Source organism: Cricetulus griseus, chromosome 4, assembly GCF_003668045.3.
Source record: "Cricetulus griseus strain 17A/GY chromosome 4, alternate assembly CriGri-PICRH-1.0, whole genome shotgun sequence".
NCBI lineage: Eukaryota > Metazoa > Chordata > Mammalia > Rodentia > Cricetidae > Cricetulus > Cricetulus griseus.
In genome coordinates, this window is record NC_048597.1 from 32,265,566 (window position 1) to 32,289,834 (window position 24,269).

The 24,269-nt window shown below is 35.9% G+C and overlaps 1 protein-coding gene across 1 annotated transcript in view; it reads left to right on the forward strand.

The window, feature by feature from the left end:
* LOC113830699 (ephrin type-A receptor 6) overlaps positions 1-24,269 on the forward strand; it is an 818,688-nt gene that overhangs the window by 207,216 nt on the left and 587,203 nt on the right. The gene's annotated exons all lie outside the window — the stretch shown is intronic.

Genomic DNA, 24,269 nt, shown 5'->3' on the forward strand with positions numbered 1-24,269 from the left:
AAGATTATTTATCCAACAGATGGATATGCACAAATATAATTATCATATGGTCAAGAAAGGTTGGAGTGTCACAAAATGATAAATTGTCATGAAGAGCACAGGTTAAATATCATATAGTCAACATTTATCTGACATGATCTTTTTATTGCTAATGCAAATTAGTCAGCTGCTTTATCAATTTTTGTATTTGAATTTATTTATTTCCTTTCAAATATCCAGTTTTATTAAGGCATGATTGACAAACATTGAAGATATTTATATTGTATGAGGTAATGTTTTATTGTCTCTCTCTATGTGTGTGGATACATATATATGTATATATATAAATGTAAATGTTACAACATTATTAACACAATAAAACTAGGTAACATAGCACTTCAGAAGGTTGTGAAAATATCTATGAAATACATCCCTCAAAAATTTCAGATATGTAATATAATACTACAGACTCTGACAGTCTATCATATGTGTATGGTCTTTATAATTTTTTTCTTTTAAAATTTTTATTTTTTCATTTCTGAAATTATAATTTAGTTACATTTATCCATTACTTTTCCCTCACTAAAACTCTCCTAAATACTCCTCTCCAATCTCCTTCATATTGATGTCCTCTTTTTTATTTTTTTACTAATTTTTTTAAATTTATTTATTAGTTCTAGTTAGGGAACAAGCTTGTTTCAAGTTCCTTCTCCCTCTCCCTCCCCTCACCCCCATCCCTAGCCTACCCCCCACCCCATCCACCCACCACTCCCCAGGTAGGGTAGGGTAGGGCCCTCAACGGGGGCTCTGCAAAGTCCACCAAATCTTCCTGTGCTGGTCCTGGGCCCTTCCCCATGTGTCCAGGGCCAGAGTGTAACCCTTCACGTGGGATGGGCTCTCAAAGTCCCTTCTTGCACCAGGGAAAAATACAAATCCATCACCAGAGGCTCCCTGGAGTGCAGAGGCCTCCTTATTGACATCCATGTTCAGGGTCTGGATCAGTCTTGTACTGGCCTCCCCGACAGCATCTGGGGTCGGTGTGCTCTCCCTTTTTCAGGCCAGCTGTTCCTGTGGGTTTCTCCAACCTGGTACAGACTCCTTCGTTCTTCATTCCTCCCTCTCTTCAACTAAATTCCCGATTTCAGCTCAGTGTATATCTGTGGATGTCTGTCCCTGCTTCCATCAGCCACTGGGTACTCACTCATATATGAATTTTAGACATAGAGCAAAGGATTACCAGCCTATAATCCTCTTCACCAAAGAAACCAGGAAACATGAAGGACTCTAAGGGATAAATGGTCCCCAGGAATGGAAGTGGCATGAACTCCTGAAACTAATTGGGAGCATGAGGGTAGGGGGGAAGGAGCTGCTACAGTAAGAGCAAGAGAAGAGGAGTAGAGGAGAGGAAATGGAGGGGCAGAAATATTGAGTTGGGGGAAGAATAGAGGAAAGAGAGCAGGATGAGAGATATATCAGAGAGAGCCACTATAGGTCCAAGAAGAGATCTGGAACCAGGGAGATCTCCAGAGACCTACAAGGATGACACGATCTGGCAATCCAGGCAATGGCGGAGAGGATAACCTAAAAGCCCTTCCCCTAAAATGAGATTGATGACTTCTCTTTAGGTCTTTACAATTTTTGTCTTAGTTTCTGACTCCATTCCCCCTTCACTGCCCCTGGTAAACACCATTTTAGTTATGAGTTTTGACTGTTTTATTTTTCTTTTCTTTTGTTTGACAAATGGTAGCCATTCTCTTTCTCTATGTGGCATAGTGAAGACAAAGTTTCTGTCCCAGCAGGGCCTGCAGCTGTTTGGTCCCACCTAAATACACAGAGACTTATATTAATTAGAAACCTTTTGGCCTATGGCTTAGACTTCTTACTGTCTAGCTCTCTCTTAATTATTAACCCATTTCTATTAAACTATGTATTGCCACAAGGCTGTGGCTTACACAAAATCCAGTATGTTATTCCTTCAGCTGCTATATAGCAACTCTCTCAGGGCTTCTCTCTGTGTCCACTACCCATAATTTCCCTGGTCTGCTAGCTCCGCCTCAACTTCATGCCTGGCTCCTGGCCAATCATCGTTTTATTCATCAATCAATTAAAAAAAACATATATGCAGAAGGACATTCCCCTATCAGCTTAGTTTCCCCAACGTAATGACCTTAAGATGCAAACATGTGGTTGCAAATGGTGGGGCTTCTTTCTTTAACACTGGGAGGAGTGTATGTATGTGGCTAGGTGTCATATTTTCTTATTCATTCATTCACTAATGGATACTTAGATTGCTTCCATTTCCTGCCTATTATAGCAACATTGTACTAAACACAAGATTGCCTACTCTATCTCCCTTCTGGGTTGGGTGATCTTACACTTAAACTTTTTTTTTTTTTTCTGAGATCCATTTTCATCCTCTAGGTCCATAGTTAGTGACTGCATTCCAACACACTTTGTCTAGTGGCTGACATTTCATCCTATTTTTCTTTTCTTTTCTTTCTTTTTTGTTTTTCGAGACAGGGTTTCTTTGTGTAGCTTTGGAGCCTATACTGGCACTTGATCTGGAGACCAGGCTGGCCTGGAACTTACAGAGATCAGCCTGCCTCTGCCTCCCGGGTGCTGGGATTAAAGGCGTGCGCCACCAACACCCGGTTCTATTTTTCTTTTCTTTATTTGACATTTTTTTCCTATTGAAAAATTCTTTCAAATGCTCAAAAGAACATTATCATAAGTGACACAAAATAATAAAATGTTAAAATGACTTTGTTTTTTTCCTACTTTAAGGGAATAGATATACCTTAGAAATTTTATAGAATCAAAAGAAATCTGCACATACCACACATACTCGTTGCTCCATTGAATAGAGATGTTATGCTTTATTTAGGCATTTTGGAATGTGTGGGATTTTTTCAATGGCTGTGTATTTCTCATATTTGACTTACTCCACTTCTAGCAACAGTCTCCTTGGGTTGATTTCATTTTCACAAACCAAGAAGAATCAAGGCAATCATACAATAGTGCTAAAAGGCAGAAGCACTAAGACTTGAAAACAGAACTTAGGATAAAATACACATCTAGGATTCTGGAAACAAAATAATTAGGAAAGTATCGTATTATTTCTAAGAAATGGTAATACCTTCATAACGAATTAGAAAATCCCAAATTTACAGAAATTAATCCATGGATGGGGACTCTAATTTGCTTATAAAACCAGTATGGATTGATATTAAATCTAAGATTAATATGAATAAAGAGAAACTAAATCATTTTCATATTTGAGTAAAACCATATGGACTTAAAGCAGCAGGCAAAGTAATTGAGTATAAAAGTACTGACGGTGATATCAGTTTGTTTTATCCCAGGAATTCCATGCCATTTTAACAGAAGATCTTATTATGTGATTCATCAACTTATCAGTTTAAGTGAGAAATCTGATCATTCACACAGAAGCAGGAAAGTTCTTTCACAATTTTGACACCTTTATTTTATGATGTGAACTGTTGGCAGACTTGAAATTACATTGGGTGTTCTTAAATCAATAAGGATGTCTTTTAAAACTCTACCTCATAGTAGAAATCTAGATGAATTGAGGGTGTGACAAATTGTCTAGTATTGCTGTTTTATTCATCATTTTGATCAGTTTCAGCATTCTAAAGATGAACTAAAATAAAAGAAGAGAAATTAAGTATAAACTCTCTATTCAGACATATTATTATCTATATAGAAAATCCAAGATCACTGAGAATTAAGCAACACAAATCGATAAGAGTTCTCAGATTTATCTTTGCACACAATCAATTTGCAAAGCCAATAATATTTCTGTCTTCCAAGCAGATGCAAGTAGAACTTATAATAGAAAGTAAGATTAACTTCACAGTATAAAATAGTGTACTAGTTATGCTTGATAGTTGTGACTGTCAACTAGACACAACCTGCAATCATCTGGGAATACAGTGTAACTGAGGAAATATCTAGATCTTGTTGGCATGTTGGCATGTTGGCATGCTGATGGGGAATGTTAATTGGTGTAGAAAGAATGACCCAACCCACTGTGGGATGTACCGACCTTGGTTTCAAGAATCCTGAAGAGAAAGTGCTGGTGGAGGACTAGGAGAGCAGGCAAGCAGGAATCCAGAATCTGTTCTTGTTCTTGAAATAAGATGTGACACTTTAGTTCTTGCCTTGACTTCCAGGACATGGCTGGCTACAACTTTGAATTGCAAGTCAAATGAGCCATTTCCCCCCACAGCTGCTTTAGGTTAAAACATTTGTCACAGTAACAAAAAATAAAACAAGTTCACTGGTCCTGATTTAAAAAAAAAAAACTATACAAGGACTTCAATTTTTTTTTCTAAAATAATCAGGATACTTTAATTATGTCCTGAAGGAAAATCTAAAACTCAAACTCTCTGCATCTTAGATGACAAAATTAGTACTCAAAATACATTGATGAAAATCACTGATGCTGATGAACTCAGATAGTTTGTCTACATGAGAACTTTATTTTGAAACTGTCCCCGTAGTTTTTCATTGTCAGTATTGCTTGGGAAATTCACAGATACTCGATGGTGTCTGAGCAATAACACTAGGCAAAGAGGAGGGCTGCAGGAGGTCAAGACTTGAAGATATTACAAATAGTCCTAGTATCATACAGGATAGTACACAAGTAAATGGTGGAAATTGCCTAGGCACATACTGGTCTCACATGGGTTGGCAGAGGTATACATGCAAACCAAAAAACAGACCACAGTAAGGAACAGACAACTACACTAGTTGGCTGGCAGAAGGCAACAACCTCTGACCTCAAGGGCATAATTATTAAACACTGGGCAAATGAGGTATGTTTCCAGAAATAGTTACATAATGATTATATCACTGATTACTCTTAGTTGCTAACCACCTTTAGCTGACTCTTTGTCTTGGATGTCCAGGGACAGCTGAGCTTTACATGATTCATACTGAATATCTGAGTCAGCACCATGCTCTCTGATTTTAAAGGGCCTTTACAGCTTCCTATTTTTATATATACAGAATATCAACATAGATATTCTGATCTTTTAAAAATATCTCAAATTCATTTAATATTAGTATCTGTATTTTAATTGACATGAAATGATAATAGGGTTAATATGGATTTCTTAAACAATTTGCATCATGAAAACCATAATATATAGATAATATAAATTTAAACAATATCTAAAATATATAAGGTATAGGTAAACAGCACATATGTTAAAACACTACAATCTGATTGAAAGAATTTGTATCTCAAATCGTGGGTCTGAAGTTAGGATTTAGGGATCCTTTGAAAACATTATCTAAAAATCAAACTTGCTATATATTATATGAGAAATTTAAAAATACTAGTGTAGATTACTAAAGCTGAATATTATATTCTTTGAAATGTCAGCATTAAACAAGGAGTTTAATTACTGACACATTTAATTGTTATAATTTTCCTTCTGAAGAAGTATCTTGACAATGCTTTGGGTGTCAGTATCCACATAGCAATCATTAACAATGATGCTACTGATAAATAAAGCTCCAGAATTGTTTAGAAATGGATTTATCTAATGGATGGAATAGAGTTATACATATAGAAGCATCATGTTTAATTTTATCAGTATAATTAATAAAGATATAAAATAAGGTAAAAATCAAGTAGAATACAAATAACATAAAATTCAATAAAGTGAGTATAATGACTGCCTAAGAGGATGATTTCCTTGACACTCTAGGTAATGAGCTTGTAAACTAATAAGAAAATGATGACAAGCATATCTAATTATGTTGTGGCCAAATCTTGGAGAGAAGAAAATTGTTTTTGGCTGGGAGAATAATTCACTAAGACTTTAATAACTGAGTCAGAGCTTGATTGAAGAACAGGGCATCATGGGCATGGACTGGAATGAGAAGTGAGGGGGAAGGTCCCTGTGCTCAAAGGCACAGAGGTAAGGGAGCAAATGTTCTCAGATGGACTGAGTGTGGCACCTGGGGAACGCACACTCGAATGTCCAGTGGCATGCTATAGTATATAGCATTTACTTATGAATCAAAGTCGAGTAGAAAGAGTATTCTTGCAGTAGGATCTAGGATGCAATGCACAAGTGAGAAACATTGTGCAGACAATAACTCAAGCAAAAATGTAATAACTTTCCAAACAATAGCATTTGTGATGGATAGGATTGATGCAGAAAAAAATCAAAATCTGAAGGAGTCCATTAGGAGGCTAATGTGTTATACATGGAAAACCGTTCACTGGATGAATATTCACTGATTGGCAGGGACTACAGATAACCATGAAGGAAATCACTAAAAGAAAACCCTACTTTAAAAATGTTACTGATAGCAAGGACAAGACGGATAATTGGCAATAATCTACCAGTACAATTTAAAATAAGTTGCAAAAGTAGTGTTACAGTGACATCCAAAGTAGTGAAGATAGGAATGCAGGTTTTGTTTAGGAGCACTGGAGCATGTGCATTTGTACACAGGGTTAAGAAAAGCTATCTCTGTGAAGGGATGGTGAGTTAAGACATGAAAATGATGAGGGACTCAGTCCTCAACTATTTATTTCAACAACAGAAATCAGGAAGGAAGGCATGCCAGAAGCTAATCTCTTGAGGGAGAAATATGTTGGAGAATAACAGGGCCAGGTGACTGGAGGGATGTGGTGGGCAGAGAGACCGTACAAGACTCTGTGTATGTCCCATGTGAGAATTTAATTAAATTCTTTGAATTTAATTCAGCAGGTTAAGGGAGTATAAGAATCCTAAATCAAATATGGTTCATAATACATCTTGAGTGTTACCTGAATGACTATCATTACCATATTGAGAAAGAACACCTTGGACACAGAAGGAATAGATAGGAGGCAGCCAGATCAAACTCCTGAGAGAAGCAGACATTTTCTTGAACACTAAAGGAGGAGTGAACACAGATGTTAGGTTGATGACTTACACAGGGAAATCAAGAAAAAAAATGTCATAATGATTGTAAAGACAATAATACTGTTTGGAGCCATGCTACATTTTAAATTTAATCAATATCAAGTAGGTTTTTAAAATATGGCAGTCACCTTCCTTAGTGTGCAAATTATTTGGAAAATCTCTTCAATGAGAATATGTTTTAAATGTAAAGGAATTAAAAGTGTGTTGATGTAAGAAAAGATAACCTTCTTTAAATCATCTGGAAACTGTCAGAGGACACACTAGATATTTCTTCTGTTCTTTTCTGAAGACATGAGCTCAGAAACTGGACGTAGACCAGGCATCTGCTGTAGCCAAGAATTCTTGATATGACATTTCCATCAGGGAAAGAATAATCACACATTTATATGTAAGTAAATAATAATATATTTGGAACTGACAAAGTAAGTGTTGACTGTAAAATTACTTTAATTATTGAATCTTCTTCACCATCTTTGAGGTTTTACATGACTCATTATTGCTAGCAGACAGATTATTGGAAGTATGATATTATGTTTGGCCATGTAAATAACTGATCACATTTGTAATATGGCACTGTTGGCTTAGAGTGATCCCAATCTTCAGGCTATGTTTTAGAAGTGATGTGGAAATCTCTGAGAGTGAAACTCAAACATCAGTAGTAAACCATTCTAATTCTTTGAATAAGTCCAGACTGGGGACACATAATTAACTGGGAGTGAATATCCCTCTGGAAATCAGGCTACCACTTATCTCATAATTTGCAGTATCATGTCTAATAACAAACCAGCATCATGAAGAGATCCAAGATGACAACCTCCTGAATGAATGCTAAAGCTAGATGAGATTGTGGCTCAAGTAACTCTAGACACAAATATTTTGTTTAAATGGACCTGACTGGGGAAAAAATCTTGAAATAAAGGGTGCAATGTAGCATGACAGAGTAATTTATCTACTGATTAGTTTATAGACACAGGCTAGTTATGGGTTCTTTGGCTGTGTGTCTTTGTGTGGGTAGATGTTTAAATGTTAGGAGCTGTACTTTGTACTAAGTCTGAGAGTGTGAAAGCTAAAATCTCATTTGCACACCAGGAAGCCCTTGTATCATCACAAGGAAGTGTTCATTATTCTGAATAGCTTTCAAATTACTAGTAAGCAAAAATTTGGGGATACTATGATGAAATAGAATTTTCTCCAGATATTCTAGCTGAAGTAGAGAAGTGACATTGATGCTCTCCACAATAGTCCTCGGGTCTAAAACATAGGGCTGTACCATTACTGCTTTTCACACTGAGCAGAGGAAGCCTGAGATAGATGCCATCATCTATGACAGTCACTTTATTCATTGGTTAATTTTTATCTCCTCATAGATGTTGAAAAAAAATAAGATTGCTGCTCACTTGGGGGTATTACCACACAAAGACCTACAACATGGAAGAAACAGCAAACTCATATGAACCTGATTTCTGAGCAGTAAAGTAGACTAACAGTGTGACTTTCAGCATGACTTTGGAACTTCCTCAATAAACACATGTGCTGATAGAGAACTTGATTACCTTAGCTCTGCGATAACGCACTTTTGAATGAGGCTGATACTAGTTGAGAATATGGATCTTGTCAGAGAGAATAAGTTTATCTGGTTAATATGTCAAATGGTACTCTATTAGACAGGCCTTGTCAGAACCTTTGGAGAAATGGTAAGACAGATACCTCAACCTCAAAATAACTCAAATTTAGGGATCACTCCTACTCTAAACTAGGTATTCATAATGCTTTTGTTTTTTTTTTTTTTTGCTGACAAAAATAACTTAAAGGCAACCACTGTAACATGAAGATGGAAATTGTCACTAGAAAGCTTCCCTCTTTCCCTAATGAATTAGTGAAGAGTTTATTTATTAAATATCCTCCTATGGTACTGTGGAACTTCTAATTTCATTTAATCTGTGTTTTCTGGTGTTAAATGCTGATCCACAGACTCCAAGAAATTCTATTTTGCAAATCAAGCAGTATATACATAATAATTATAACGGATACCATTACATAGTGTGTGGCACACTTGTGATTCAGTCTTATACTCCTGAAATGCAAGTCATCTATTTTAGAATACTCTAAATTAATTTAATTATCTTCTTATTATGTAATCCAGGGGGACAAGAAACCAAAATCTCTGAGTAAAGTTTAGGACCCAACTTTCTAAAGCTGATTTGGTGTTAGATATGGCACCATAAATTATTTGGTACATAATAAGTTCCAGAAGGAAGATCACTTCCAATTAATTCTGTGTCCTCAATCTTAACTTAATCCTGGAATTAGTTAGAAGCTTTGTTGATATTTGCATCTCACCCTCAGCAATTCTGATATAACTGTTCCACAATACAGCCTGAACATTTAGATTACACTCATAGATGCTATATTCCAAATGTGATATTTACCTATGAGTTCATTCATAATATCACACATATTTGTCCCTTAACAATTGTGACAGATATAAAAGCAATAAAATAATAGATATTAGTATAAGTAATTTACACCCATCATTTTTTAAAATTAATTTTTATTTAAATCAAAAACAATCTTATTTTACATACCAATCCCAGTTCCCTCTCCCTCCTGTCCTACTCTTCCCAACATGCCTCCATCCCACCCCCATTCACAACATTTATTTTATTAGTTCTAATGATATTATTAGTTACTGCAGTCATATGACCTAAGTCTTATCATCATCCCCACTTTACAGATAAGGGTCAGAACTAAGTGACTAAGGATGCAGAGATCATAGGTGACAGCTTTGGCATTAGAATCCACTCTTTCTGGTTCTAGAGAACACACTCTTGACAGTACTCTCAGCACACATTATTCCTGTCTAACAAACTTCTTTCAGATCACTGAACTGTATCTATTTATTTTTATGCCTTATAAAACCCCCTCTAACTTCTGCCATGGTAAAATTCTCTACATTTCCACTTCACTGATCAAAACTCACCACTCTGTGGGACGTCCTTTCTTTCTTGCTATTCTGGGAAGTGCTGCCCCATTCTAGGAGTGGTCAAAGACAATTGTATTTGATTTCGCTGTGTGTCTCACATTGATGTATATGTTGTTTGAGAGGCGAGCCTATCCACATCCATTTTGAGGCTGCCTTAAGATGTTCTGAAGACTAGTAGCCTTCAATATTTTTTGACATTAAATGAATGATTAAGTGAAAGAACACAGTAATGAATGTATTCAGTGATGAAGGCAAATGAAATTTGGGCTAATTGATTTTGTCAAATAAGAGATAAAGCTAAAACACCAAATTTATTATGAATGTATTTGGATTCTTTACTAATGCTAGATCTCATCTGGAAAGAGTCATGATTATAGAAGATTTTACGTTGACACATAATGCATCCTATACTCACAAGTAGTACTCCCCCCCAAAAAAAACCCTAACAAAATCGCATAAGAATACCTACAAGAGTTATCAACCTTAAACCATGGTGGCAACAATGTCTTCTATATCCAGCTAACCAACATGCTGTGAACTCTGGTGGTAGATGGGAATAAGGCATTGTAACACTTGCGGAGAAGACTTCGTATGTTGAATACAAGCAGAGCTGTGTGGCAGAGGTACTGAGTGGGTATATGTGAAAGTACTATGACAATGCCAGGCAACAAATGATCCGGATTAACAAGATTTAAAAGGACAAATATTAGCTTCTTTACTTGACATCCGGGGAGACCACAGAGGGTAAGCAGTGGCTGAACTGATTTATCAGGTGAAGATGCTTGGAGAAAGTGGCTTCCTTTCAACCTCTTTATACATGTCCCTCCAGCAAAGACACAAACAAGCAAATAAAAGAAACCAAAAATAATTCTGAAATGTGAGGAACTAGACATATACCAAGAATCTGCTGCTTAAGCTATCTCTAGCAGTCTGCCTTAATAAGAGCCATGGTTTTTTGCACCCAGAAAGTCTTGCCAAAATGACTACCTAAACATGACCTAAATAAGGACAACAACAACAAAAACATTCTAAAATAGATGAGGGTGAATCCATAAGGCCTCAGCCCTACACAAAGAACTACCAGCATTTAAGGAATGCTGAGAATTGAGAAATAGTCTCCCCCCTGGGAAGAGCACACCAATTAGTTATTCAATACTAAACTGTTAGCTCAGAAAAAAAAAACATAAATACATGTAACATGGTACAGACTGGGTAGGTTGCATTTAAGAATATATACATATATTCCTATGAATATATGTATGAATATATCAACAACTCATGAAAGAATAAGCTGTTAAATTGAAAGAGAGCAAGGGAGGGTACATGGGTTGTTTTGGAGGGAGGAAAGGAAAGGAAAGGAAAGGAGTAGATGATGCAATTACATTATAGTCTCAATCATTAAAATGATAAAAGGCATTCATGTGTGCCCATATTTTCTTTTTCCTTTCTATTAACAAGAGTTTTTTCTTCTGCTTCTCCCAGTTTCTCCTCATGTTCCCTCATATCTGAATCGACTCCCTTTCTGTCTCTCAGTAGAAAACAAATAGCAATATATAATATAAAATAATATATTATAAAATAATAAACTAACACATTGAAATTGGACAAAAAAAGCCCACAAAACAACAACAACAAACAGAAAGAAAAGAACCCAAAGAAAAGGCAAAAGAAACATCCACTCATTCATACACTTAGGAATCCCATTAAAAACTAAACTGGAAGCCATAATATAAGCATGGGAACCCGGTGGACCTATACATGCCTTGTACTTACTGGTTCAGTATCTGTGAGTTCATATGAACTCTGTTCACATTGATTAAGAAGGATTTGTTTTCCTGGTGTCCTCTAACCCTCTGGCTCCTACAATCTTCCTGCTTTCTCTTCCCCAGGGTTCCCTGAGCCCCAAGGACAGAGGTTTCATGCAGATACCCATTTAGGGATGAGAATTCCAAGTTCTCTCGCTCTCTGCAATATGTATGACTGTGGGCCTCTGCATTTGTTCCCATCCACACAGGGGGAAGCCTCACTGATGAAGGCTGAGCAAGGCACTCATCTGTGAATACAGAAAAGTGTCGTAAGCAATCATTTGATTGTTACTTTTTAGTTTTAAATCATTCTTATTTAGTTTTACTATAGGTCCCTGCACTTGTAGTCTCAGGTTATGGGTCACCCATGAAATGTTGGATATTGGTGCTGTCTCATGGAATGGGCATTAAGTAAAGTCAAATATTGGTTGGTTACTCCCACAAGCGTTGTGACACTGTTGTCCCATCATATCTTACAGGCAAGACAATATTGTAGATCAAAGAGTTTATGGGTAGGTTGATGTTTATGTTTCTCCTTTGGTAGAGTGCCTTCCTGTAGTAAAGGCATTGTATTATAGAGATAAAACTTTATATAGACACCAGCTTGACTTCTCCATGTTCATATATACTTTTATTTTTAATCTCTTACACTAGTCTGATAATATAGTCTACCTGACTATATACCTCACATTTACACTCATTGGAATGAGGGATTGTGATAGCTTTTCTAGAGGCAAATTTGTCAGGTAGCAACAAAGCATAAGGATAAGCTTCTGGGTATGTCATTGTCATGAGTGGCTTTCAAGACCCACACTCCAACTTTACACTAAAGAAAACCACAAATAAATGTAATGTTAGGACCAACAGAATTTTGATGGGCTCTGGTTCTGCTAACCTAGTAAGAAGTGTCTTTAAGCATTTATTCTGTTGTATCACACTGCCTATAATCTGCCTTAATTTTACTTTTACTCTATATATTTCATGACTTGGTAGTTACCCATTTCTATAGGATTTACTTTACTAAGGGGTCCTAGATATATTGACCAAGTGACAGATGAAAAAAATGAAGGTAAGAAAAGCAATCCGTTAACACAGTTTTTCAATAAACCAAAAAGGTTAAAACAATCAATTGACTCACTGAAAGGTGATATTATAGAAACGTCTAAAAATTTGAAAAAGTGAATAGATCAACTAGATTTCAATTTTTCATTGTTTATTTACAATAGATTATTATTATGGGACAACTGAAAATTAATATCAGCTATTAGGAAAATAGAATTGAGTTTCTCCCTGCAAAGATCAGCATTCCTAGTCTACTTTCTTTTACTTTACCATTCTATAAACAATTCCAAGTGAACACAGTTGTAATATGATATAAAAAGTAATTACATCAGGAACAAGAAGCATAAATGTTTACTTTTAGAACCTAAAACCAAAGAAAAATATTTGTATAATATTTCGAAACAACTTGAGTATACTGATAGTAGCTAATAATAAGAAATCAATATATACATATACATATACATATACATATACATATACATATACATATACATATACATATATACATATAATGACAGTTAATGAAGCAAGATGCCATGAGAATGCAAGCATGAGTATATAGGAGGGTTTGGAAGGAAGAAAAGGATGGGGACCATGATATGATTATATTCGAATTTCAAAAAACAAAAGAAACAAATTAGTAAGACTATGTTAACAGTGTTATTTTCATAAATAGAAAGTTCCAGTTTTCACTTTGCCTATTTTAAACAACAATGATAATTTTTGCGTATGTGTTTTTAAATTTCTAGAGTTCATAACTAGGGGACCGTCATGAATAGCTTTTCTTTTAAAAAGATAAATTTTCTAAGAATTTTGATAGCATTATTTCCTCTCATTGCCCCTCTCCAACATTTTTCATTTTGATGCATTTCATTATTTCTCTGTTTGGAAGTAATGGGGATGGTTCTGCCAAGGTATGTTTTGAAAAAAAACTGACTCTAAATTGAGTATATATATACATGATTCTAAGCAGTTGAGTGGGATGTGGGCCAACTTATTTAGCTTACTTTGCTGCTACAAAATATCTCAGACTAACTCTTAAACAGCATAAAATCTGAGTGTCCTCAAGGCAGCCTTTAACAGAGTGAACTGAGTTGCTCATTAAAAATGTAAATGATGTTGTCCTAGCCAAAACTTACTGAGGTTGGGTCTCTGAGAAAGCTGCCTGGGTGTATGTATTTTTAACCTACTTTCCACATGATTCTTGAGCACATTAAAGGAGAAGAGTCTTTGTAAGTCTTTGTATGTATACTGCTCCCCATTTATGTGCTAAGGGTGCTGCAACTGTTTTAAAGAATAAAAGAAAACTACTTCATCCAAAGGGGAAACTTTAGATCTTGGCTTAAAGACTTCTGATAATTAAAATTCATGAATAAATATGTTTTGTTTATAAGAAGATTTTGGCTGGTCGTTAGCTTTTGGAAAGATTTATAATCTTTCTAGATGTAGATTCATCTGCAAATATACCAGGGCTTGCTGACTGATACTAAAATGAACAATTGAATGTAGGACTGTGGTAGGAGATGGTTTAAAAAAGAGTGGTGGCTAGAATATATTTGGGGTGGGGGGTTATAATAAGTTTCTTTCTCATTTTCCCTAATAGTAATGCTGACTTTTCTACAGATTTCCTATTTTAATATAAAAACTAACTTATATCACATTTTGCTTGTAAGAAAATAAAAATAATTTACAGCATTAAATTGCCTGTCAGAGAAATTAAATGTGGCAATCCATTTGACTATTGTATTTCTTCATTAAGGATCTATATTTGTGAGAGAAATATTTCTTTGTATAGTTACTTTATCATACATTCATTCATGTCCTTTACTAAAGCCCAAATGTATCACATAAATGTAATCTGAAGTAGGAAATTTTCATCAAGCCCATTTGTCATTATTTTCCATGTTCGTATTTAAGTGATCAAGAGAAAGAATTCAGGGTTCTGTACTTTCACGTAATTTTATATAAAAGACCCAACAAAACAAAATAGATTTTTACTTAATCATTTTGATCCTGCAACTGGACTTTTAGAAATCACCTGAAGCGCTCCAAGTCAATTCTATTGATTTAGGTATTTATTATGAGTAGTTTGAACAAGTCTTTTTTACTGACTTATATCAGTATGATTATTTTTCAAACATGAAACAATTTCTCAAAAATAAAAATGCTCAGAGTAACACTGGAGGAAAGATATCTTTATGGGACCCCCTGAAAACCAAATTCAAGAGCTGTTTCTTTTGTTTGTTTATTTTGTAGTAGGAGTTGTTGGGTGGGAGTTAGAAGCAGATTGTCTCTACCTGAACAATAGGGTCTTTAGATTAAGCACTCAGGACAGATAAGGAATAACACAAGCCTACTAAAGTACACACAAGAGGGAAGCAGTCAACAGTAGGGAAGCAAGGTTTCAAGGCTATGGAGGAAAGGGTAGCAGATATAGATCCCTAAGCATCTGGCTTTTAAAAACATTCAGCCTGCTAGCTCAGAATCAAGTTTTTCTTTTCAAATGATCTTACTTTATAATAATAACCTACTCAGAGTAAAGCCACCTGTCTAAGGAGAAAGCATGATACTTCAGTTTGCATCCTAATGCTTCACTGGAAAGTGTTCACACCCCTCGAGGAAATCTCTTTGGAAAGATAATCATTTTAGGATTTGATAACTATAACATAGATTGCAGTTCATGCAAAGTGTTTGATTGGCATTGGGGTTTTATTTTTTCTGCCATTTAAATGAATAGGTTATTTCAAATGTAACTTCATCAAGGGCATTGTGACATGGGCACATCAGGAACTCTCACTTTGTTACTCTGGAGAGGAATTTGGAGGATTATAAAACAATCATAACCATCATACATACATACCTCACATACTGTCTCATACACATGATTATTGAGAGTTTCACTCTTGGTTAAGAATTTAGTGCCAGATTCATCATAAGTATACCAATATAATTTATAAAATGATTAAAATGCAATAATTAGTCATCATTGTGCATTCACAGTTCAAGTACCATGAAATAGAAAAACATATTGAGCATATCCACAGTAAAATAAGAAATAATATTTATTGAACATTTCTCAGGTTGAAACATCAAATTCAGTGTATTCATCTGTCATTTAGTCTTTTGCTAGACATTACTCTCTTATTACACATAGAAAAGGAACCAGGGAGAAAGAGCGGGAAATAGAGGAGAAGGAAAGAGAGCTGGAAAAGAGAGGGGACAAGAGAAGAGAGCACAAGTGGGCGGGGGTCTTTCTTTTAAAGGGGTCCTTTGTACCTGTGTACTGACTAAGCAATCATGGAACCCCAGGCTTACTTACCAAGGTACTGCCAGAGTGTATTCTGCCAGGTGACAGGGGAAGGCCAACATAATGCCTGAATCCTTTTATGTATGATTAGCATTATGTTGGTTTACTAAATTTTTATAGCTCCTTCATGAGTCACTTGGATAAGCAGGCATTCAGTGACTCTCTTCTGTCAGTCATACATTCTTCTCTTAACAGTGGTCACATTGGGACAATTACTAGTATCCTGAGTGGTTAAAGTTCAGCTGACACAGCCTAGGAAAATACTAAGACTTAATACACTCAAATAAGAACCCTGGCCCAGTGGAGGTTGGGCACACCTTTAATCCCAGCATTTGGGTGGTAGAGGCAAGTGGATCTCCAAGTTCGAGGCCAGCCTATTCTACAGAGTGAGTTCCAGAACAGCCAGGAATACACAGAAAAATCCTCTCCTGGAGCAAAAAAAAAAAAAAAATACTAATCCTGGAATTAAGGAACTGTAATGGATTTGACTGGGTAGATTACAAATTTCAGAATGATGACAGGCAAAATCTTAGTAATTAATATTAAAAAATTGGATGAAGAAATTATTGATGGTATTCTTATAGGAAAATACCATGAAAGGAAGTGATGAGAATCAGACATGGCATATGGAATTCAAGACAATTTGGGGATGGAGAGGAATTACATGTAGAATAGGAAACGGACAGGGGTAGAAACTGTAATTCCCTTTTCATCCCCAAATTGAGGTCAGAATGAATTTGTGACCATGGTGCATAGTTAGAAAATGGAGAAAAAACTGAACTCAAGATTTCAGCAAAGGTAACAATACCACAGTAAGGTGTCACACCATGTAAACACTAAATCAAGCTCTCTACCTGGAGCCCAGGCTAATCTTCCACATGTTGTGGTTTGGTTTGCTATTTTGTTCCTGTTTATGATCTCCAAGGCTATCAGTTCAACTGTCTGCAAAGAAGGAATATACCTGTGTTTCTTGCACATTTGTAATATGGGAAAGCATGTTCAAAACACATTAGACACTTGGCATTCAATGGAACTAATTCTACCACCATATGTCAAAATAGGTAGACTAGTCAAAGAAGCCAGTATTGTGTATAAGGGGAAGATAAGGTAAAGAAAAGCAGTTTTCAAAGGTTTTTTAAAAACTTTTATTACATTGTGGTGGGGGCAGGGGGCATTAGGTGTAGAGGTCATGAGATAATTTTCAGGAGTCAGTTTTTTTTTTTTTTTCTACCATGTAAGTTCTGGGAATTGGACTCGGGTCTCCAGGTTTGGCAATAAGTGTCTTTATGTGCTAATCAATATCAGTAGCCCTATTTAATAATTCTTTAATTCAAGCTATACTATGTGTCATGTTGGCTGCTATAAATACATACATTTCACATCTTAAAGAAGCTTCTAATATAACAGGACAGGTATTTCAAGAAAGCATTTCTCTCTGTTTAAAAATAGATTAACAACTGGAATTGGGTTGAGCTTGTACACTCCATGTAAACCTATGTTTCCCATTTTTCCCAAACAGCTCCCCATTGCCCAGCCAGTGTAAAGTATCAATAATAAAACTATATTTGAATGATTACTAAACAAATCATTTCAGGGTTTACTACAGTGGTCTAAATAGCCCCAAAAGATTCTGTCCATTTCACTAGCCTTGTATAACCCCAGAGTGCTTCGGGAGCCAGTAAGAATGATGATGAATGGTTTTCCTGCATTCATTTTGAAGTTACATCTGAGGCTTCATGCCTGTTTTGTTCAGAATCACCATAACCACTGCTTTGGAAAAATTCCCTGTATCCAAGGACAACCTTCTCCAAGCACCATTGTGTCATCATGATTGTCAGATCCAAATTCCTACTTCACTACTGTTTCCTTCAGCAAAAGTAAATAAAAGCAAGGGATGGATAACGGGTGAAATCCTCAAGGTTCTAAGATTGTACACTGCTCTAAAATTCTCACAATGTTCATGCTCTCAATTTAAGTAAAATATTGTTGGCTTTTGAAAAATTTGCTTCTAGTAGAAAATATGTACCCGGTATGAAAATTAATACCTTGAGCTGAGCCTGTCAGAATTCTTTGAAGTAATGGGCCTTTCCAGGGAGTGCATTATTCGGAATAGTTTAAAATATGCAAACAATACACCAGGAGATTCATAGGCTATAAAATTATTCTAAGGCAGAACAAAATTTCCCTGATCTTTAAAGGGATTCAGCTATTAATTTTTAAATGCTGAACATAGTTGACATTTCAAATTGAATTGTTACTGGAGTAATCACATTGAATCTCTTGGTTAAATGTTCAAAGTAGAGCCTATGAAATATGCATGTGACCAAATCAGGGCACCAGCTCAATTCAGAGTCTACGGTTTTTATTTATATAAAACACTGTATGCTTTTTTGTTTAAAAATGAAATCATCACTTAACAGCAAGACACACTTTTTTTTCAAAGAAAATCAAAGTGTGGGAAACTCAAGGGACTTATGCAATGCTTTTCTATAACTGAACTTGCTGGATTTTCTCATTTAGGAGGAGACAGATTTAATAATGAGATTTGAGATCAAGATACTTAGTCTGTAATTCGAATACTTGGAAATATAGTATCCCAAGACAACGTTATACATCACAAATAACTCCCCAAATCAAATTACCTAGCACATGGAATAAGTACCTTTGGTCATGTATTAAAGCATTTATGTGGAACATGGCCCAGAATTTTATCACTTTATTTAGATCATGTCTGTCTTTCAGTTGTTTCTGAAAATATAAAACTCTAATTTTAGTAACTGTATTAATTTAATTTTAAAATACATCTTTGTGGGGCTGAGCCTGCTTCCAAGGTATGAGGCCCTAGATTTTATTCCTAGAACTGCTAAAAACAGGTGTGTGTCTATGTGCCTGTATTCCCAACGTTTGGGAAATAGAGACAGGAAGATCAGAGGTTCCATGTAGTCCTCACTTATATAGTAAGTTCAAGATGAGCATTGCTACATGAGTTTCTATAAATAAATGATTAAGTAGTACTTAGATAGTTTAATGCCTTCATTCCCTTTAAAAACCACATAAATAATAATGGAGTGACCAGGTTTTCACAAGCGTAAAGTGATTCTTTAGTCACTGACTATGGAGTCAGTTCTCTGCCAACCCTTTCAATAGATCCAAATTATATGTGATTTCTCTCACGTTTTATGACTTGCTTTAAACTTGGAGATTCTAGGAACCCACTTAATTTTACAAATATTTGTTGGAGTTGGGATATAATGGCTCAGATCTACAATCCCAGACTTCAGGAGGGTAACAGGCTCTACATGGTGAGCATCAGGCAAGCAAGGTTGTTGAGTGAAATTCTGACTTTAAACATTTTAAAATTATATAACATTTAATGAAAGAATAATAGATGTATTTAGAATGTTAAGGTAGTAATAAGTCACATCAAAGTGTTTACCATGCTAGTTGATGGTGAAATCTGGGGAAATGGAGCCTAAAACTTATGCAGACTAAAGTTTAATCCAATAGCACACTTCATTCACAGCATCAGACAATTTATAATCTCAGGGTTAAGAAGAACCATGTGAGTAAGGTGTTCACTCACAAGGACAAGACACACATGACAAAAGCATGTTTATCCATGGAGGCATATCAAGAAAGCAATAGACAGCTGTAATGAACTCACTCACCTGGAAGAGGCAGGAAAGCTCATGCCAAGAATAATTCTGTCTCTTTGAAGAAACTGAAGTCACCTCACAGGACTCCTATCTTCTTTTCTGAGAGTTTTCTCACAAGTACTCAGAATTCTCATTCTCAGGCCATGTTCCAACACAACAAGGATTTAAGAATGCATTGTTTAGTTAATTCTGTCTAACTTGTTTCCAATCAAAAGAATATTTGACCCAGTAAAGCAGTCAATTGGTTGTCTTTTTCAAGAATTCATAGTCCTATTTTGCTAGTAGGATTTCCTTCAGAAGAAAGTGTAATGTTTGCAAAGCAAGCTCAAGGTGCACGATTTTATTGAAGACTAGATAGAGGAATTACATGATATACAAAGACACTTTTAAGTAGATTGGAAGTCTAAGACTCATTTTTTCACCATTGACTTTAGTAGTAAAACTAGCTGTCTCCAGGAATTCCTAGGTCTGGAGAATGTCTAAGGAACAGAAGAGTCTTACAGAGTGCTTCCCACCTAGTCCTACAGAAGACATCACATCTCCAAATGGGTTGAAACTCTTGAAAAGACTGAGGAGAAGTGGGGGTTTATCTTATCAAAACAGACAACAGAAGCTGCTACATTTTTCTACCTCTGCAGCAAGCTGCCCCACTGGGGCTTCCTCAGAACAGTAAATGTGCAGTTGTCTAATTTATAGGTGAAGACATTTCATAATATAGATAGATGGCTTCTAAGAATGTGGCTTTGGTTTTAATACATTTAATTCAAAAGTCACACCTGAGTTCTAAGCATTTCTACGTACACACCAAACAAGTACGATCCAAGAGTGAATTTATCCAGATTGATTAAAAAGGACAGACATGATAAAACAAATCGATATAACAGACTAGGTAAAACCTGCAGAGACAGAGACTGAGCGTAACAGCTAAGGAAGGGAAAAGGGATGTTTGTCAGTATGGAGAAGGCTCATAATGCGTTTGCCACTGTCATTCTCCAGACTGAAGACATTTGCTCTCATAGCAAATCTTCCCATTTTTTTTAACACTAAATTTTCATTCAGATATTTTCAGTAAATAATTTCATAGTTCAAAGGCGTGTGATTTTTATTTTATGCTACTGACCTATTACGATAAATCTTTCCACCAATAGCCACCCGAGCCCCACCGCCACGTGTGTGCTTTATGCCAGCTGCCTGCCCGAGTTAGGGCCCAAATGAATACACAGAAACTTGTGTTAGGTACAATGCTGCTTAGCCAATGACTAGGATTCTCATCTGTTAGCTCAGTCTCAATTATCATAAATCTATATATTTTATAAGACTTATCTTATAGGGAGCCTTATGGTGTCCATCCTTGCCGGTGGCTCACATGGTGCTACTGGAGGAAGAGCAGAGGGGAAAAAGGATTATGACCAATTTACATTTGACTTAGGCAACCTCCCAAATCACACATTTTCCATCATAAATTAGCAAAGCATAATAATTGACTATTGAATTAGTTCAAATGGTTTCTTGCCTAGAGGTCGACAATACTGTGCTGCATGAGGATCACAGGGGGAATAAGCACATTTCATGTTTTAAGCAGCTTGAGATTCAGGAGCAGGGATTGAAAGCTTTTCATCTCAACCGTATTAATTTCTAAATAGAAATACAAAGAGTGTAACTGATAAAGGAAAAAAAAAAGTGCACATTAGGATCCAAAGCTGAAGCGATGACGTTTGTCAAAACATAAAATTGAAATCAGCGATAAAGATAAATGTAAAAGAAACTATTAAGATTGCACTTCGAAAATTACAGTTATCAGAGGAGGGGAGAGAGGGGGATTTAGAAAGGAGGGAAGGATGGATGGAGGGAGGCAGAGAAAGAGAGTTCACGGGACAGCAGCAAATGGAGCCCAAGGACAGCACACAGGGCTAGCAGTACAAGCAAGCTGAGAGACAAAGAGTGGGTAGCATATATTGTAGTAGCAGAGATTTTCAAACAACAGAAAAATAAGATACAGAGAGAATTACTAGTTAAATTAATCTTTGAGACAATTACTAGTTAAATTAATCTTTGAGACAACCCCTTTTCCAATAAGGAATATAGGTTGTAGGATGCAAAAAACAGATCAATGGAAGGTTAAGGTAAGGAACTAGCAGAGGTAGCTCAGTGTATAAAAGTACTTGTTTCAAGCTAGAAGACCTGATGTTGATCTCTAGAACCCATAAAGCAGCTGTGTATAGGAAAGTGTGCCTATAATCCCACTGCAGAGAAGGGGACACAGGATGATCCTGGAGCTCCCAGGGGGCCAGCATACAGTGTAGCCTACTTAGTGAGTTACAGGCAAGCCATAGGTTAAAGTGGACATCAAGTTTTAGACCTAAAAGAACAAGCCAAAACAAACAAACAAAAATCAAAACCAACAACAACCAAAATAAAATAAAAAACAGCAACAACAAAAACTACACAAGATAGAAAGTACCTAAGGACCAGTTCCTGAGGTTGTCCTCTGGCCTCCAAGGAAGTATACACACACAGGAAAGCTTACAAGTACAGAGAGAGAGAGAGAGAGAGAGAGAGAGAGAGAGAGAGAGAGAGAGAGAGACAGAGAGACAGAGAGAGACAGAGAGAGACAGAGAGAGACATGGAGAGGTAAGTGCTAATGACTCAATTAAAATTAAGCAGTAAAGGCTTTTTTTATTTTTTGTTTAATGATGACAACATTGTACTCAAGTGTTTTTGTGAGCTCATTGCAAGGTCAATGGAAAAAGAGACATTGAAAACCTGAAAGAAAAGGACAAACTTTGGAGATAAAGGGGGAGACAGAAAGTGGTGAAAATTTTGTTTATATGAATTTTATCATCTTGATTAGGAAAGGAATTATAATTTTTCACTAGGATATCATTCCAATTAGAGATGTTCCCAAAAACATGTTAACATTACATGTTATTATTAAATGCTACAGTGACGTAGCATTTAATAGCTGTAAATATAATAAGTGTTGATGACAAAATAATCCTATTTTAAAATAAATATAATTAAAATCATGGTTTATGATGCTGATTACTAGTGCTTAAACATTGAAAGCAGTTAATAATGAGCTGTGTGTTATGTTTAGTAACTGGCATAACTTCAACATAAAATTAAAGATAGGGGAACATCAGAAAAAAGAAACATCTATTATTAATAAATTTATGAGTCATATCTAGTGTTTTCCATCACCAATGCCTGCACTTGGGAGGCTGTGGCAGAAAGATCAAGAGTTCAGGCTATATAATAAAGATTTACACAAAGCCAGAACAAAGACTGCTCTCTACTGTAAGAATGATGTTTCTAAGAGTTGTATCAGACCTCTGTTTCTCCATCTTCCTGGCTCTTCCATGCTCCCTAACCTTGCACCTGCTGGTTCTTTTTTGTATCAAATTATGTGGCCGAGATGCAGCATAACCATGGGCGGGAAATGCTTCTTGACTATGATCTGTTATCTACAAAAGCTTTCATTTTCTTGAAATAAAAAGTAGGAGATTTGGACACAAACACCTGTAGGGGCTCACAGTTGTAAGCACAGTAATAACACGTATGTAGCCCAAGACTCAGACAGACCTGAGCAGCTATCAAACAGAATTGGCCTTGCATATGCCTGGATTATAGATATTATGCTTATAAATAGTGAGAGAAAACAAAACTCTCATAAGGACACTACATTGCTTTATGTTTTAAAAATTAGAGCAGACTGAAGAATCATGAGTTAGAAAACAGTAATTGATTATAGCAATTTAAATATGTTCAGTGGGTTACTAGAGCTTTAAATAGAAAGGAATATCTTTATTGGTTATTATTGTAATTTTCAAATCATTTACTTTTATATACATGTCTCTAGACAATGATGAAAAGAGTTCCAAAAAAAAAATAATTCACTCACCACTGGTGGTAGCCTTTTCCTTGAGAAACGTCAACTGTTATCAAATACTTCTTAATATAACCTTGTGTTTTTCCATTAGGTATCATAGAAGCCAGCCTTTAAAGTAAGTGTGAATTTCACAGGTTCAGGACCCCATTGAGAGGTCTGTTTTGCTCGCAGCATGCTCTTCTTCCACTCCAGATTTCAGATTAACTTCAACATCAAAAGCTTTGTTCTCACTTCCAACATGGTAGAGCAGCTGTCCCCTTCTACTTTTCCTTCCTTATCATTTTTTTTTTTTACTAAGTGGAAGCAGTTTTATTTTTTACATGTGGCGCTCAGTCCCACATGCAACCTCCATGTACAGTAAAACAAAAACACTAAAGATGGTTTCTACTTACATCTTTCATATGAGATTGTTTCTCCCTACTTTTTTATCAGCACAAGAAATCCTTGCATTCCTAATGACATTTGTTCTGTCAAACTTAGTCCTTCAAACCATGCCTTCCTGCATCTCTATTAGCATCATACAATGTGAAAAAAAGACTGATGCTGAGGTACTCCTTGACCACTTCCAAAATCTGATTTGATTTGAGAGTTTCCCAGTATTCTCTTCTGTCTAAACAGCTGTCTAAATTATTGACTGC